Below are 15864 nucleotides of genomic sequence, written 5' to 3'. Positions count from 1 at the left end.
AACAATTAAGCATATAATGGATGGTTAACATTTAGTTGTTTTGGACACGTTGAAATTAAATTGATTAATAGTGTCTTTACAAAAGAAAAGAATAAATTTAAATAACAGCATGAAGTGCTAGAATTTATTATCAAGTATTATGCTTAAAAGGTTAGGCATAATTAAGAAATTTATACCAGTTGCTCTCTGTGGAAGAGAATTCCGCTCTAAAATCCATCTCTTGCATGTTTGACTTTCTTAGGTGATTTTAGTCTGATTTTGTCTGAAAGTAGTGGATTGCTCATGGAACGTGCTCCTTCCCACCCCTTACCTGCCACCTGGGAAGATGGACAAACCTACTCCCTGAATTTACTTATGAAGGACTTAGTGAAGTGAAGCAACTAGTCTCACAAACTTGCCTCAATTCTTCCTCATCAATTGCCTGAATAACTTTAGAGGCTAGGTCTTCAGGTGAAGAGACCAGTATTTATTTAAAAGTAACCCTTCCTAGTTTTGGAGTAATATTCATTTAAAAATGGTGTCTGTTTTGGGATGGGAAATATTTACCAGAGGATAGCCAACTGTTTCAGATGCATGAGAAGAAAGACCCTTAAGTTGTCTTTTGCTTTGATTTGTTCTTAGTTAATTAATCCCTCCATTGGCTATAGGGTGTTTACTTCAGTCTGTTTTGTTTTTCTGTTTTGTCTTGTTTTAAAGAAGAATAAAGATCAACCAGTGGAGACCACACCTTGTGTTTCTAAAACAATGCTGCTTTAATGAATCAGGTCCAGAAGAATTTTTCTGACTCTCCTACAAGCCTGACCTGCTCCTTAACTCTGCCAAATTCTTCTGGAATATGCCTCTGCACTTTGACACTTTTCACTCTTCAGATTTGGTGTGTTCTGAGGTCACTGAACTTGGCCAACTTCTTAATATTGCTCTGGATTTACAGAATAAATTTTGGAGTTCTGCCCATATTTCTTAGCATCAAATCCCCCATGAGATTATCCCTATTTTTTTTTCCCATTACCTACTACCCTAACGGCAATTACTATCCTTATTGCATGAGCCTTATTTCAAGTTCTCAGCAACCATATGTGACTCGTGGTTACCTGATAGTACAGAAGGTTCTACCGAACAATGCATATCTTCACTAGACTTCCCACCAGCTTCTTTCGACAGATGACTACCTGATCAAAACATGAGCAGCCCAGATTGGAATGCATCAATGATCACACAACTCAAACTTAGTCTTAGTACAAATGTCCTTGACATTTTTCTCTTTTCAGTTAATGGTGCATATCGTTGTTTTCCAAGCTCTTTCACAAGGCTTACAAAATCCATCATGACCTTTACCATTTGTCTAACTGCATCATTCCCTTCCTTTGAACTGTACCCTTCCGAACTACTTTACATTTCTCAACTCCAATTTTAAACTTGCCGTTCCTTGTCTGGGATCGCCCTCCCTTCTCATCAATGTCGCAAGCATTTTCTGGTGGTGTGGAACACTTTAAAAGGAGGTGCTCAATCCCTTTGGACCACTTAGAGATACGTGGCTAATTTAATGTTGCTTGACAATTCATATCATTCAACATCAGAAAGCAATTTAGGGCATAGGGAGAATGTGAAACTGTTTTTTGTACATGGAAAATTATGAAATGCCAAACTTTTTAAGTGAAGAGGTCTCAACCCTAGCGACTTAAACTGTTCCAAGTATTTTGTAAGAGACTGACATTTTGTATCTTTATAGTAGGCGTGTGTGTGTGTGTGTGTGTGTGCGTGTGTGTGTGTGTGTAACTTGCTCCCATCACTAAAGACTTTCCTCTTGACCCCCTACCCCACACTTGAAGAGACAATGGGGGAGCTCTGCAGATAAGGTGCAAACTACATTTGAATCCATTCCAATATTTAACTCTAAGACAGTATTTCAATACTAGCAGAGCCTTTGAGAAGCATGCTCTGAACATCCTTGCTTATCTTTTGTGATCTCTTCCTAGAGGAAACATTTGGGAAGCAGAACCATCCACAGCAAGAATAGGGTTGACAGGAGCAGCACAGACACCGGACTCCTACCTGGTTAAGAGCATTTAATGATGAAGCCAAATTATAGCCAGGAATGCCACAGAGTTGAAGTACCCACACTGAAGATGTCTCCTCGTATTAAAATCTGTTAGTACTAACGTTTGAATGGATTTCAAATGTGGCCTTGCACCTCACCTTCACCATCTCTTCATTGTCTCCCTCTCTCCATGTTTGGGGTATGAAGACTGAGGACAATGGTCTCTGTAGGAAACATGTTTAGTTTATGACAGAAGAAGTATTTTTTCCTAACACGTTTCCTTATGACTGGAGAGTTTATTCTGAGGTACATGTTTCACATTGATAAGAGAATGGAAACAAAATAGATTCATAATATACTTATAGTGGCAATATCATCCTGAAAATGCAGTAACTGTAACAAGGTTTTACTAATTCCACTCAATAGATCCCAATTTGACCAAGATCAGAATATTCATCTTAATTTTCAGACACTTAAACCAAGAACACATTATGACTTGAGAGATCACTCACAGTTCAGATGAAATGCCAATTTTCTTTCTCAGTTCATGCAAGTTCTGCTTCAGTCAAACATGCTTATCTGTTTCTGTATAATTAAAAAAAATCCTTTACAAGGATGAAGTATGTAAAAAAAATAATCAGCTACACTAGCTGAACTATTGCCTATGAAGTTGTGCCAGTTTCCGTTCTCAGTGATTAGATCATGTCTCTCCACTTTCTTTAAATATTAAAAAAAGATTGTAAATTAGTATGCAGCTATTTTCAAATTAATGGTAACCTATAAAGCTTGATGTTCAATTTTGCAGGGAGGGTTGGTTTTGTGTAACAGCCATCACTGGCTCCCCTAGGCAGGAAAGCATGGTTCAGGCTCTCTCTCAGGCATTACAGGAAAACCCTACTATTCCATTGCACTCACTATGTCCAGAGCCCTGAAGAAATCCATGATTGTGCTCTTTGGCACTTATAGTATATTTTGATTACTACAAAATATTTTTTAAAATATTTTGTTTCTTAGGATTCTCAAGCACAAACAATCATCCATCCTACCAAAACAAAACAAGCCATAGCATGTAGAAATATAAATTTTTAGAACATGTATACACAGATAAATAAACACAAGTGTATGGTGTGTAACTGTTTCTAAATGATATCATGCTGCTTCTTTTAGGTGCCCGTACTCAACATTGATGTAAGAAATTCACGACCCCATCAGCTTTCATGAGTACCAGCAATGAAACCTGAAGCTCAATAATGCTAGTCTCCGGCCGTGTGAGAGACTGTGTTTGTTTATTTTGTAATGCACAACTTGAGTTATTTTTCTAAACATATGGCATTCCCCTTTACTTTGAAAAGGCGAGAGAAAATAAATTTGTCAAGAATCTACTTAAGCTTAAACACAGTGCCATCATGTTTCAACCTAACAATGGTCCTGAGAGTCACAATCCTTTTTTTAAAAATTTTTTATTTTTTAATTAACATATAATGTATTATTAGCCCCAGGGGTACAAATCTGTGAATCACCAGGTTTACACACTTCATAGCACTCACCATAGGAGAGTCACAATTCTTAATCCTGTTTTTAGTAGTGAGGAAACTAAATCATATGGCAGATAACCAACTTGCCCAAGAACATAGTACTGAGGCAAAGAAGCCAACCCAGTCCCGGATCATGGAGTTTATTTCCTTTCTGATTAATCATGCTACTTCTGGTCACTGAAACCCTTCTTACGTTGTTATATTGGAATGAAAACCTCTCAAGGACATACAGGGACAAATCAACAAAGTGAAGTAAAATGTAGCAGGAGCTGAAACACAAGACCCATCCGTCACCAAGCACACCTGATTCCTGGAGCAAAAATAATCAGGACCCCAGCCAAGGGCACTGGGACTCAGGTCTGGGCTTCAGTCCTACCGGAGGTAGGAACGTCACACAGGGAAACTAGAAGTCCAGGGGCCCCGGCTGTGCCTGTAGGGTGGACTACTGGTTGGATCTCCACAGATGCCCTGAGCCCATACCACTGGATGTATGATCCTCAAAGGGCCATTAGAGGTTTTCTTCGTGCACTTCCATAAGTCGAGTACTTTAAAAGATAAAGATAGCTTTCTGGGAAGAAGGAACAGCTAGCTACCTTGTGATGTCTCCTTTTAATTTAACATGAAGCAAAGATAAAAATACAGACCTGCATCTGCTCAGTCTCGCCAGTAGATGAGAGTGTCAGTGCTTTGTAAAAAAACAACATTTTTATGCCGAATCAAGTCAGATTAGGTTGTATAAGATCTGTTGTCCCATGACTCTGAGTCCTTGGAAAGCATCCCAATTTTGTTGATTAGAGTCACTCTCTCTGGTTTTTGTATGCACGGGCACACACCTGGTGGGCAGAGACGCAGTCTGAGTTTGAGATCAGGCATTTTGTAGTAAAGGCAACATCCCACGCCAAGAGCAAAATTTGTCCTATGCTGCTTTTCACAAAAGTGTAAAACTGTAAGGACAGCATTAAATGAAGGCTCTGCGGCAGGGTCCGGGGGTGCATTTTCGAAGATCAGCTCTTGGGTCTCATTGTTATAAGTTTCTCCAAGTTAAAAGGGGCCATGTTTGGTTCGTTTTTCAGCTCAGAAAATATAAAAACAGTATCGTAGAGAGATACAATAGATAACAGGGAAATTAAGCAAAGACTTTGAAGTCAGGCACCCTGGTTTGAATATAATCTCAGCCACTAGCTAACTGTATGTCATTTATGCTCTCTGATTTTGGGGGTTTTTCACCTGCAAAAGTATCTCAAAGAGTTAATGTAAAGGATAAATTAGATAAAGCACCAAGAATATAGTTAGTACTAAAAAATCATTCTAGTACTAGCTTTAGAGTTGTAGAAATTTTAATATTAATCAATATGCCACGCACAGTGTTAATTCCCTTATGTATATTATCTGTAATTTGTATGACAATCACAGCCAGAAACCATGACTAAAAAGACGTTTCTTATTACACTCTTAAATGGATTGGAAAAAAAAGAGTCTGGGGGCTCCTGTTAAGCTTCTGTCTTCAGCTCAGGCCATGATCCCTAGGTCCTGGGATTGAGCCCTGGGCTCCCAGTTTAGCGGGAGTCTGCTTCTCCCTCTGCCTCTGACCCTCTCCCACATTTGTGCTCTCTTTTGCTCTCTCTCTTTCTCTCAAATAAATAAATAAAAATTAAAAAAAAAAAGACAAAAGAGTCTAGAGACACAGGGATGAATTAAGAGGCTATTAGACTAGTTCTTATGGGGAGTTCTCATGAAGATAGTGGTAGTGAGGAGAAGGAAAAACCACTTAGGATTTGGTGTTGGGGGAATAAATGTTAGCTGTGATGGCAAGGAATAGCAAGGATTTAAATAATATGCATTTTTATTTAATCTCTCTGACTAAAATCCACTGGCTATAGAGCACTGACTTGGCAGAATATTCAAATGAAGAGGTAAGGCTGGAAAAAGACATATCCAAAAATGACATGCTGGGTAGTATTTATCTTCTTCATTCAGAAGAAGCAGATTTTTTTTTGAGCATCTGCTGTATTTCAGATACAGTGCTAAGCATTTGTTGCCATATGATAAGACTAGGTATACACAAGAAAACTTGACTGACTCAAAAATACACAGAGAAATTATAGCCAGACTTATCTGGGTGTTTTGGTTGCAAATAACAACAACAAAAAGCACCACGGACTGGTTTTTAAAAAAGGATATTTATTGCTGAAATAACTGAAGATCTTGGTGCTCAGATGACATATTGAGAATCTGGGTTTTTCTGGATTCTTTGCTCTGCCTTCTTCTGCATTTTTTTTTTTTTTTTAGGATTTTATTTATTTATTTGACATAGAGATCACAAGTAGGCAGAGAGGCAGGCAGAGAGCGAGGAGGAAGCAGTCTCTCTGCTGAGCAGAGAGCCCGACGCAGGCGTTGATCCTGAGATCATGACCTGAGCCAAAGGCAGAGGATTTAACCCACTGAGCCACCCAGGTGCCCTGCATTGGTTTTATTTACAGGAGTGTTCTCTTTTCATGGGGGCAAGACAACCAGCAAAAGTTTCAGACTGTCACCCTTACTAGCTAGGCAACCCCAGTAGGGGGAAAAAAAAATGCTTCAACTTCTCACAGCTTCTTCATGGTTCTAGCAAATATTGACTATGGAGATATTTGCCAGATGTTTGGATCATATTTCCCTTCTTGAACTAATTACTATGGTCTGGGGTTGGCCCTAACGAACCTTATGGACCTGAAGAAAATGAAGTTACTCCAAACAGAATGACTGAAGTGTTTTTCCAGAAGTAAGAAGCATGAATTGGGTGATCAAAAATTGCAAATGTTAATTATAATATCCAATTGATTCAAGCAAGATCCCCTTTTATGGCAAATAACAGAAATCAATCTCAAACTAGCTTAAAGTAAAATGAAATTTGTTGTAAAACCTCATGGAATTCCAAGAGCAAGGAATATAATGGGACCTCACAAGGAACTGGAATGAGGAAATAAAATTAATTGGCATTATAGCTGCTTCCCCCCATATTTATATTTCTCTCCACCGATCTATCGCTCTATCTATCTTTGTAACCATGATTTAGTCTTTATTTTTCTCTGCACAACTTCTGTATTTGAGATATGTATCATTCTTCAGTCAAATGTCTGTTTCTCAGTGCACATGACTGTCTCACAATAAACTCTTCTGGAGTTTATATCTCTTTGGTTTCAACAAATCAAAAAGACCAAATACCCTATCTCACTCTGAATTCAAAATTTGTGATATACAATCTTATTTGTCAGACTTGGATCTGATGACCACTTTTGTTCAACCCTTGTGTGGCACACAGCCTGGATTAAGCCCACCTCTGCATAAAGGGATAGCTCTTGGGAAAAAGGAGCCATTGCAATGTGGATAAAATACCAAAAGCAGTCCACTACAACAATGCCATCAATTATACTGAAAGAAGATCTTGTTCTTGCTCTAAAACTCATCTTCATCTTCTGGACCTTAGTAAATATGCAAAATATTTTAAATATGCAAAATACTAGTTTGTACCTCACACAATAATATAAAAAAATGGTCAGGCAGAGCCTCCAAAAATGAAATCCAGTATCGAAATCAATGCTCCATGTTTGGCAGCTTGGACAGATATTTCAGGAGGCTATGCAGCAAGAGAAAACCCTAATAACTGCTTACTTACTTACTTCATTACTGATAAGCTGCAAGTTGTGGAGAAAAAGTCGATCCATTCTAAAGGATGATTATTCACCTCCCACAAATTTTCTAAAATAACACCAGGGGTTATGAAGCAGATAAATGAGGCAGATTGCTTCCTTCAAAGATTCACAGAAGAGTTAGGAAGACAGAGAAGTAAACCAATGATTGAAAAACAGCTATGGTAAGTGCTCAAAGCGGGTATCTCAGAATGTTCCCAAATTTCAAAAGAGAAAACATTCTGCTTCAAGGAGTGTATACTGGTTGACTACAGCTGCCATACCAAAATACCACAGACCGGATAGTTTAAACAACAGAAATTTACTTTTTCACAGATCTAGAGGCTAGACTTCCAAGGTCAACGTGTTGGCAAGTTTACTTTTTCCCGTGGCCTCTCTTCTTGGCTTGCCAGCAGCCCCCTTCTTGCTGTGTCCTCACATGGTCTTTACTCGGTGTGAGTCTGCCTGTTGTCTCTCTGTGTGCCCAAATCTCCTCTTCTCGTAAGTACACCAGTAAGACTGGTTTTACGCTAAAGACCTCTTTTAACCTTAATTATTTCCACAAATTCCCTATCTCCAAACACAGTCACATTCTAAGGTACTGAGGGTTAGGGCTGCAACTTATGAATTTAGGGGAGGGGAGCACAGTTCAGTCCATCACAGAGAGAAGGGCCCACTTTCCAGGGGACCAATATCTGCTTCAGTCTTAAAGGATAAGTTAGGAAAGGGCATAACTCTGCATGAACAAATGTATAAAAGCAAGAGTGAGCATGACTATCTACGGAATTTTAAGTAGTTTGGTATGGGTAAAACTTAGGTTACACAGGAGAGATTGGAAATTTGTAAAATATCAAGTTGTACATGTAATTAGGGATTAAATTATAAAAGGTATTTTATATTAGGGTATATTGCATGGGAGTGGGGTTAAACTATGGTAACAAATATGCCTCAAAATGTAATATACACTTTTGTATTCAAACAAAACAAAAACAACAAAAGTTTATTTTTCCCTCTAATAAGTGTCCAGGGTGGGTGTTACAGATCCAAATAGGAGCTCTTTTTCACACAGTGGTTCAGGGCCCAGATTCCTTTCATGTTAAGGGTCTCAGTCGTGTGTCAAGGCTGGGGTGCTAATGTCCAGCACTTTCTCTTTAAGGTCTAAACCAGCAAACAGCACAGTTTACTTGCGCTTTTGCTGAGAACTAGTCATATGACCTCTTCTGGTTGTGGGATTGTGGAGGTTATGATATCATAAGGGAGTTTGCAAATAAAAGACTTTCATGGACATAATTCCATTATGGAAAACATTTTGTACATAGGAGCTCTCTCTGTCAGTCTTGTAAGTCATACTAAAGAATCTGAGTTTTGAGCTCTCTCCTCCTCTGCATTCAACAGACACTGCATCTTCTGGTGTAGTGCCAACCACATCCTGGAGAACCAATGGTAAAATTCAGAGAAAATGGATTTGGCCTTATTGGGCACCTAGTCACCAGGACTGCTTTTAACTCTGACAAAGTGCATATTATCACCATCAGTGACTCCTTCATTGGCTTCAACTACATGGTGTACATGTTCCAGTATGACGCCACTCATAGAAAATTCCATGGCACAGTCAAGGCTGAGAATGGGAAACTTATTGTCAGTGGAAAGCCCATCTCCATCTTCCAGGAGCGAGATCCTACCAACTTCAAATGGGATGGTTCTCGTGCTGAGTATGTTATAGAGTCCACTGGGGCATTCACCACCTTGGCGAAGGCTGGGGCTCACTTGAAGAATGGGGCCAGGAGGGTCCTCATCTCTGCCCCTCCTGCTGATGCCCCCATATTTGTAATGGGTTTGAATCATGAGAAGTATGATAACTCCTTCAAGATTGCCAGCAATGTCTTCTGCACCATCAGCTGCTTGGCTCCTCAAGTCATGGTCACCTGTGACAACGTCAGTATTGTGGAGGGACTCATGGCCACAGGTCATACCATCACTGCTACCCAGAAGACTTTGGATAGCTCCTTTGGGAAGCTCTGGTGTGATGGCCCAGGGGCTGCCCAGAACATCATTCCTGTTTCTACTGGCACTGCCAAGACTGTAGACAAGGTAATCTCTGAGCTGAATGGGAAGCTCCCTAGCATGGCCTTCTGTGACTCCACTTCCAATGTATCAGTCGTGGATCTGACCTGCCACCTGGAGAAAGTTGTCAAATATAATGACATCAAGAAGGTGGTAAAACAGGCATCAAAGGGCCCCCTCAAGGGCATCCTGGATTATAATAAGGACCAGGTTGTCTTGAACAGTGACTTTAACAGTGATACCTGCTCTTCCACCTTTGATGCTGGGGCAGGCATTGCTTTCAATGACCACTTTGTCAAGCTCATTTTCTGGCATGACAACGAATGGGGCTGCAGCAACCAGGCAGTAGACGTTATGGTTTCCACATGGCCTCCAAGGAATAAGAGCCCCCTAGACCACCAACACCAGTAAGAGCAAGAGGAAGAGAGATGCCCTCAGCAGCCGAGGATTTCTCGCCCCAACTCCTCCCCCAATACACTGAGAATCTCCCGACCTCCACAGTTTCCATCTCTCTGAAGAAGAAGAGGGGAACCCTACCATGTCATGTACCATCAATATAGTGTACCAATAAAGTATATTTTATCCAGCCGAGAAGGAGGAGGAAGAGGAGAAAAAGGAGGAGGAGGGTAATAATAATAATAATAATCTAGGGTTTTATACTGAGAAAGAGGGAATGGCTTTGGGAGTTTTAACAGGAATGACAGGACTAAATTTTCATTTTATTTTTATTTTTATTTTTTTCAAGTTTTAAATTTCTATTTTAAAATGTAATGCTGGTAGTGCCATAAAGGACTTGTGGGGCAAGTCCTTTATCTGCTTATTAGAAGCAGATAAAATATGAAAGGGGCTATTTTGGCAATTCTGGCAAGGGGTTCTGAATTAAGCAGTGCTGGGAGAAGTGGAGAAGATGAGGCAAATTCCAATGATATTTCAGAAATAGACTTATCATGACTCCTGACTGATTTCTTAGGAGAGAAGAAGAGGAAAATTCTACAGATGTCATGTTTTCTGGCTAGGGTGAATGAGGAGATTTTGCTAACTTTAAATAAGGAGGATTGGATGTGGAAAAGGCTCAGTTTGAACATACTGCGTTTGAGACTTCTGCAGGCTCTCCAAACGGCAGTATCCAGCAAGTTGTTGTGTATATAAATGACATTTTCCAGGAGAGAATGTGAGGCTTAAAATAGATTTTACAGTTGTCATAGTAATGATGTGGTAGTTGAAATACATATAAATAGGGTCATCCGTAGTAATCGTAGATTTATGTAATGACAGAAGAACGTTATTTCCAACTTCCACTTTAAACCAAAAAAAAAAAAAAAAAAAAAAGGTTTTAGTTTAAAAAAGAAAAGAAAAGAAAAAATTTAAATAATGCAAGTTACAGAAGCAGTATTTTATCTATTTCATTAAGTATTTAATGGCAAAAAGAGAACAAAAAGTTCCTCCAAATATGAGATTCAAATACTATTAGGAGATAACCATCACAAAACTAAATCATTACAAGGAAGGGGGCATGGTTTCTGAACTTACAGAAGTCTTCATGCATGAGTACTGCTACTATTATATGTATAGTCAATGAAGTACACATATAATTAATAACCCTATGTTCTCATAAGTATTCAAGTATGTTGATGAAACTAAAGGTGACCAATTTTATCCTTCCTGGTAAATAACCAGCTCCTTCCTGGAAACCCTGAATCATTTATACTTATATTTTCATTAACCTGTTCACTTAAAGATTGTCTCAGTATACTTACTAGTGGATTAAAGATGATCATGTGACCCCTGAGTAGGAAATATGAATCAAAGACCCCAATGAAAGCCCATCAGATGACTGTTTAAAAATGTCAAATAAACAACTAAATAGTAACCAGATGTTAGAAAATGCTTGGGGTGCCTAGGAGGCTTAGTGGATTAAGCCTCTACCTTCAACTCAGATCACGATCTCAGCGTCCTGGGGTCAAGCCCCACATCGGGCTCTCTGCTCAGCAGGGAGCTTTCTTCCCTCTCTCTCTGCCTGCCTCTCTGCCTACTTGTGATCTTTCCCTGTCAAATAAATAAAACCTTTAACAACAACAACAAAAAATGCTTGAAATTTCTTTAGATGATACTACTAAATTCAGGGAACGAAAATGTAAAATGTTTTTAAAGTATGGCACCATCATCGAATACTTCCTAAAATACTAATTTTTCCTTTCAGTTAGAATCATTAGGGTGAATTTTGTAAACATCACCATAATTTTAGTAAGTGTCCCTTACAAATTATACTTGAGCTTAATTATACTGAGAAACTCTACAGAGATTTGACTTTTGCTCTGTCTAATCTGGCGCTCAGGCTCAAGTGTGATGATTGGGCACTGACTCTTTTCATCCCCTTCTGAAGTCTGATTTCTAATTTTATTTCTCTATCATGAAGTGTTTTAAAGAAGCCTTTTGCTAAAATGTATCCTGATTCTCCCCCCATTCTTTTTAAAAGATTTAAAAGAGGAGGACTATATGTTGTATCTCAAAATAGATATCTGTAATCCAGATTGCAGATTCATAGAATTCATTATAGAATTTGAGTTTGGCTCCAAAATGTCATTTTATTACCTCAAAGTTAAAAGCTGATACCTTAAGTAAGGATTAACTCTTACCCAATTTTGATAGGAATGAAATTATAGAACCAACTTGCTATTCTTTGGCATAATATAAAAATGAAATGTACTTGAAATTAAAACTATCCAATTGCTTTATATGAAGCATAAATATAATAAAAATTATTAAATTTGATGTCTTTAAAAGTGTCTTTCATTTGCATATTTTATGTTTAATTAACCATGTAAAATAATAAAGAAGCATTATGATTTTTTTAGTGGACATAGAGAATCATTAAGCTATTTAAATAGGCTTTTTGGGTTTGGGGGTTGACCAGTTTCAGATTAAGCTGAAGATACCAGAAAGGCCATTTCGAGTACATCCACATTTGCAAGATCTTCAACTAATTATTCCTTTTGATGTTCTCCAGAAATTTAACTGATTCCTTTTGCACAACATACTGGTTGTGGATTATGTGGCTTAAGTTAACATCCACATGCTAAAAACTTGCAAGTCTCTCTGCTATTTGGGCTTCCTACCTCCATAGCCAATGTCTGGCTGAACATTACAGTCAGCTTAACTTCACTCATAACCAGCTTGCCAAAGCCTGCTTCTTCCCTGGGCCTCCCCATGCCCTGGCCACCAACCTGGGAATCATCCTGGATGACCTGTCCCTCCTGTCTTTGTAGTCACATGTGCCAATTCTGCCTCTATTATTTCTGCCTCATCTTCATTTGTCTCTTTACTCACTGCAGGTAAATTGGTTCAAGCACCCTTATCTTACGGCTTACTCTAATGCTTTCTTGTTGCCTCCAGCCTTATTCCTCCCACCAACCCTCAGCTTCATTCACTAGATCTATCCACTGTGTAGCTAAAGTGACCTCTTCTCCATATCAGCTCCCCATGCTGCAGCCAGAGAGATATTTCCGAAGAACAGAAATAACCTTGGCACTTTTCTGATTAGAAGTTTGTTTTTTTTTTTTTAATTTATTTATTTGAGAGAGAGGGAGAGAGACAGAATGAGAGAGAGAATGGAAGGAGGGTGCAGGGGGAGAGGAGAAGCAGACTCCCTGCTGAGCAAGGAGCCCAATGTGGGGCTCCATCCCAGGACCATGAGATCATGACCTGAGCCCAAGGCAGACGCTTTACAAACTGAGCCACCCAGGCACCACTCTGATTAGAAGTTTTAAGTATTTCTCATTTCTTCCAGAATGAAGTCCACGCTTAGTAACACCACACATATATGATTCCTAATAATTGGGGCCCTTTTTAGCTCTATTCTACTTTTTATTGAGTTCCTAAATGTAGCAGGCCCCTCTACAGCATTTTGGACTTTGTTGAGTGTTGTCCCCACCTCAAACTTTCTGCCCACCGCCTTATCTTCTACTCTCTTTCAGAACTTAGTCTTGATTTAATTTCCCTGGTGAATCTTTTCCTAACCAATCAAGGTTGGATTTTATATTCTTCCCATGTGTTCCATGAGCTCTCTTTTCTTACCCCAATGTTCTACTCATCACATCATATTTTATTAATTAGTTTATTTTATCTCTCTTCATACTTCAAGCTCCTTAAAAGTTCTCATTGGGAGCAGGAACTGTTTTTTGGTTGGTTTTTTTTGTGTGTGTTTGTTTGTTTGGTTTTTTAACCAGTATCTCTCAGTGTTTAGCACCAGCCACAAAACACAGTAGCTATTTAGTTAATATTCACTGATTGAATAAATGGAAACTTATTAGATGTTCCTTAGAAGTGACAGGTGCATACATTCGATCATTGGCTGTAAACATGATTCTTTCCTAGTAAGGATTCCTTTACTAGTTTATAACTGAAACCAAAGTGGGCCCAGGGGAATCTAGGAGCAACAGGAAGCAAAGAAACTAAAGGTTTAGGGTAAGAGTTTCTAAACAGAATTGCAGGGGGCATCGAAAGCAAACTGCCTTCAAATCAAGGGCCTAGGTTAGCTCTAGTTCCCAACACACAGCCTCGACTTATTGACGCTGAAAAAGGAAGGCTTTGAAGATGAAAGAGAGATGGTTAGTCTCAGGTCAATGGACAAATTACGGTTGCTTTGTTTTTCCTTGGTTCAAAATCAGCTCCTACAAAATATCTGTGCTCCACACATTTTCCCCAAATCCCTCTTCTACTCACTAGATATGACCTTTGGCAGGCTACTCAATTAATTTCTTTCTTTCTAGATGTAAGAACAGAGATAATAACACTTGTTCATTACTGCCAGGAATAAATCACGTAAGGAAATTGCCTGAAACAATAACTGGAATAAATATAGTTTTTGTTTTGTTTTCTTACGTTTTATCAAATAGTGTGACTTTAGAAAATTGCTGGGAGGAGCAAGCAAGTGGAGAATCTGACCATGAAATTTTGAGAAAATAGAGGGAAAAACAAGAAAGACTTCTTCTGGTTCTTTTCTGGGCAGCATCTGGAAAAACAGCAGTAGTGTCCTCCTAAGTACCAAGAATAGAAAAATGTGCGATGATGCATAGCAGCGGACTCTAACGTCAGAGTTGTTTTTCTTCAGGCTTTCATTGTGCATTTGGAAGTGTCTAGGAATAAAGCATGACCTGTGCTTTCTATGCTCTGATGATCTAGTCTGAGGTTGCCTGCGATCCAAGGGACCAAACCCATGCAAGTCCCATAAAGGACTCAGGGTCTGGCCATTATATACAGCACCTCTACTAGTTGTGCTCTCTTGTGCAATAAATCTAGTATATGCTGAGAGAAGATGGGTGTTGCATTGTAAGTGCTAACTTCAGTTGTTAGAGTTATGACATTAGAATATATTTCATACCAAATAAATGATATTTATTGCAGTTTATTGAGAAATGTTACATGGTCTGTCGAAAACACTGAGTTATAGGTATCTTTGCTGACACTAAATACACACTACATCAGCTAATACCAATTCCAGCCCTGAATTTCCAAATGCCACAAGTGATTCTCACCTACTATCCCTCCTCACCCAAAACTCATGTATTTATAAGCATAATCTTCCTCTCTATATTATGCTGAGACCAATCTCTGTCTCTAATCCTACTTTCCGTGTTTTTTTTTTTTAGGTTTTAAAAAATTTATTTTTTAAGAGTTAACTTGTGCATAAAAGGAAACTGAAAAACACAAGAAGCAAAGAACAAAGTCCTCCATAATCACAAGCAGTTTACAGTTTGACTTCTAGGTCCCATGTGTGTATCTACAAAAGTAAGCATTTTAATGTAATTAAGATCGTAGTTATGTATCATGCTTTTTTACACACCATGAATATTTACCATTTCAAAGTCCCCAAACTATGAGTATTTCGATAACCAAGAATACACTCCACCAACTCCATCTGAAAGAAAAAAGTGTAATCCCGCCTTTCTCAGCAACAAAGATTTCAGAGAGGACAAAAATGGCAACAGGCCTCTAGATAAAGATCCTGGCAGGGTTACCATTAAAATACTGCATTCCCTTAATGTTCACTTAAAACAGACATAAGTAAGAGTACAAAAGGATAATGCTTCTAAAAGAATTCATTATCCAATCTATACTATTCAATTATTAGCAACGGGGTATGTTTCCATTGAATCACTTAATGTATTCCTATCGTTAATTTACAGGAATGTTTGTATTTTGGGAATGGAGTCGTTAAACTTGATGTCTTGGAGCATATGCTGACTGTTCACCGGGTTCACTAGGGGATGGGGATGGGGGACAGGGAAGGAAGTGAGGAGCAAAGGGTTCTGTGCCCATGAGTCTTAAAGTTCTGTATGTGCGTTTTAGTTAATGTTGCTGTGTGTCAAAGGATAAACAAGTCCTAATACCCAAAGTATATTAAAAGTAGAGGTAGTAAAATACTCCCTTTATGAATGCCCTTTTGTTAGTTTTTAGGAAGGACTGTTCTGGGAGTGTCTGTCAGTCACCTCTTAGAGCTAGATGCAGTCCTATGCTTGGTCATTAAAATGGTGGAGGGAGCAGAGGAGGGGTGAAGGGA

The 15864-nt window shown here is 38.8% G+C and overlaps 1 protein-coding gene and 1 pseudogene across 2 annotated transcripts in view; both read left to right on the top strand.

The window, feature by feature from the left end:
• PTGER3 (prostaglandin E receptor 3) overlaps positions 1–15864 on the top strand; it is a 201356-nt gene that overhangs the window by 98976 nt on the left and 86516 nt on the right. The gene's annotated exons all lie outside the window — the stretch shown is intronic.
• Positions 8613–9842, top strand: LOC131809170 (glyceraldehyde-3-phosphate dehydrogenase-like; annotated as a pseudogene).

Source organism: Mustela lutreola, chromosome 10 (genome assembly GCF_030435805.1).
Source record: "Mustela lutreola isolate mMusLut2 chromosome 10, mMusLut2.pri, whole genome shotgun sequence".
Taxonomy (NCBI): domain Eukaryota; kingdom Metazoa; phylum Chordata; class Mammalia; order Carnivora; family Mustelidae; genus Mustela; species Mustela lutreola.
The sequence above is the reverse complement of the archived record's forward strand: the minus strand, read 5'-3'. Positions and strand labels throughout refer to the sequence as shown.